A 3,383-nucleotide genomic window follows, 5' to 3' on the forward strand; every position below is an offset into this window, starting at 1 on the left:
CTATGACTGGAGAAATTTGGGACATACTGTGCCTGTTGATTGTGTTGACAGTCTTATCTGTTCTACTTGTTGATTTTTGTATTTCATATGCGTTAACTAATCTTAGTCGGCCTATGATGCTTACCAGTACAAGTGTGTACTGATATTAATTGTTTAGTTCTATCCTTAGATAGCATTTCATATGTTTCAGACATCTGTGTTGATTCGTAGACTGATTATGATTAGAGGTTCTTGTACTGGTGACTTCAAATCCTTGGGAAAAGATGTAATAGACTTAGTATTACTCACTTTAAGTATTTATGATATGTTATAAGACTTATTAATGTTTGCTTGTGTTATTTATGCTTGATTCTTAAATTTTTTAAGGGTGCCACCATGACCGTGATTTGGGACATGGTACTTTCCGCCTGTGATTGAATTCTTACGTGGAGCTATTATAATACCTTAATAGGTATAACTCTTGATGCTAGCAAGTCGCATGAACTATATGCCAGTATGAATTGCATGTGTTGTGGCCATCGTACTGATTTGGGTCTAGTCCACCATGTGCGAAGTGGGAGATGTTGGATATTGGATTGGGTTGTGGGTCACTCATGTGGACTAACCCATCCCGGTTAGGAGAAACCTACAGGAAGTTATTAGAAGTTAAAAAAAAAAAATAGTTACCACATTCAAGGTAACTTCTATCCTATCATATAACGTGGGTTTGTGGGAGGAAATCTTGTAACTACTGTAACTTCTCTCTTCATATTAAAAGGCACGGTTTCTTTCTTCTTGAGCTCCTAAGAAAATGTAGATACTGATTTTCTATCTTTCTACAAGAACACATAAGAGAAAGGCATTTAGTGCGTGAACAGAACTGCGTTTCCTAAAGAGACGAGTCGACCTTGGGCAATTATTTTGGTGGTGAGTTCAACATTTTCCGTTGAATCGAAAGGTACACAATTCGTTGTCCTTGCCTTGTTATTCTTTTCCAATGGGTGTAAATACATGTGCATAGATAGAAAAGGAAATAAATAAGGAAATAATTCAACTGAAAAGCTAAAAGGAAAGAACAAAAATAGGGTATAGGGTATGCTACTAATACAGAGGCAGAGGTGTATGCAATTCATGAAGCTTTGAAGTATTGCAAAGGAAATGGTTTCCACAACATAATTATTCAGAATTGGTTAAAAAAACATTGGCTGAAGGTTGGAAACCATCTTGGAATATTCCTAGTGGGGTGGATGAGGTAAAGGACTTAAGTAATGATATGGATGTACTTTTCACTCATACTTTGAGAGAAGCAAATAAGTTGGCAGATGCGTTAGCCAATCATGCTAGGGATAAAGGATCTTTGCGTTGCCATAATTGTCAAGATTTGGAAATTAATATGAGGAGAATTTTGATTAGTGCAAGAGTCAAATACCCTATTTGAGAATCAGGAGTTGCTAATGGTGGAACCAGAAGTTGATAGGGGAATTGGAGATCCGTAAATTCAAATCCTTTGGGAGAAGAATGTGAAGGATATTTTTTTAACTGTTTGCTATTGTTTGTAGGTACGGGAGACATCACAAGGTAGCAACAACACAAAAACAGATATAGACAAGGCAAAGCAATGCTCACACAAGGCCATTCTAACTTTGAAGCAGGTTTCAGCAACCAACAACGAGGACAACTTACTCAGAGCAAATATGGTCACATTATTAGCTTCAATTTTTAATCCAGTAAATTGGGTGAATGTTCTATAGCATCCAATGGTGCTCATTCAAATGGACAGACATCAAATTTACACAGATTAAAATTAAGCAGTGTAGGTAACCTATATGTTCAACACCCACATCACAAGGGAGGACTAAATTGCAATAAAGAACCAAAACTAGGGGTACAAGGTCAACTTACAAGTTTGTGCAGAAGTAAAAAAGACAGGAGAAGGTGAGTGTTAGCTCGATTGAAAATGGAAGAAGCTGAGTCCATCACACAAATGTAGAATTGGTGGAGATCCAAGCTCAGCAAACATTGATTCAAGTCATGCATGGCAACAACAAGGCAGAAATCGGCTGAAAATTCAAAAAGGAGAACGAGAAATGAAAAACTTCAAATTGATTCACTTACCTGAAGATTATGCTATACAATAATGGAATTCTAGTCATTCACCGGCGAGCACATCAGATACGGGCCAAATAGGAGCTGAGATTGACACAATCGACTCAGATCATCATGGTAACATCGATGGTGACAGAGAATTAGAGAGAAAGGCTCCAACGAAGAGAGAGAAACACACGCGTAGATTTAGGGCAACAAATTTTATTTTTTGGCAATTTCTATATTTTTGTCTTTTTATTTCCTTTTCTGTATTTGGACCATTTGATTTTTCTTTGAATAAATAAAATGTCCAATTGGGCAATATTAATTAAAATAAAAAAGTAAAGAACAAAAATAGCAAAATCGAGTGAAGAGGAAAATAAAAAAAAAATAAAAAGAACCAGCCATTAGGCCGAGATACGCGACAAAGAAAATTAATTAAAGCCTCTTAATATTCTCTTCATTTTATTTAAAACTCTTCGTACCCTTTTCCTGCCTTCCTCCATTCCCTTGAGAGGTTCTTACCCCATATTTTCTTTCATATTTTTCATTTTTATCTTTTTTGAAACTCAAGGGGGAACGCTTCTCCCTTCCGTCCATGATCTCAAGATTCAAGTAAGTCTTGTGGTATATCTTCCTTTCTTCTTAATTCTTGATGTCATATATGGCATGTCATTACAGATACGAGATATATGTTTTCACATTTACATTTGATGATATAACGTGTTTGAGTTTTAGTCATTTAATTATTTAATAGTATATTTAAATGATGAAAACGCTGAATTATTATGTAGATGAAGAACGGAGAAATATAAAAGCTCGGGTATGTATTCAAATGAATGTTTGGTTTGTCAGTTTCAATTAGCTTTACAAGATTAAAATTAGTGAACCTCATTTAATTGATTTATGTTTCCCCGCAGCAACAGTGTAGCCTTCTTTCGTTTCTGGGTTATTGTTATTATTGTCTTTTGAAATTTTTCTATATTGGGAGGGAACTTACGGAGAATTACATTAGTGTGCGGAAATTAGGGACCGAATGGATAAAGGTTGCATTCTTGAATATGAAGGGGAATATTATTTGTCTTATATATTTTTGAGGTGGTTTACAAACATATAAATTTAACTTATAGTAGTAAAAATAAATTTAAGAGTGTTGAAAATGGTAACTTAGTCAAAGTTTACCTTTTTATTTAAAAATAAATAGATTAAAAGAATTGTTACGAATAGATCAAAACAAAGGAGGTAAGTGTAATATCGTGAACCAAAAGAGAGATTTGTATTATGAAAATAAATCTGAAGGAAGATGTCTGAATTATCCC

Source organism: Lycium ferocissimum, unplaced genomic scaffold (assembly GCF_029784015.1).
Source record: "Lycium ferocissimum isolate CSIRO_LF1 unplaced genomic scaffold, AGI_CSIRO_Lferr_CH_V1 ctg243, whole genome shotgun sequence".
Lineage (NCBI taxonomy): Eukaryota > Viridiplantae > Streptophyta > Magnoliopsida > Solanales > Solanaceae > Lycium > Lycium ferocissimum.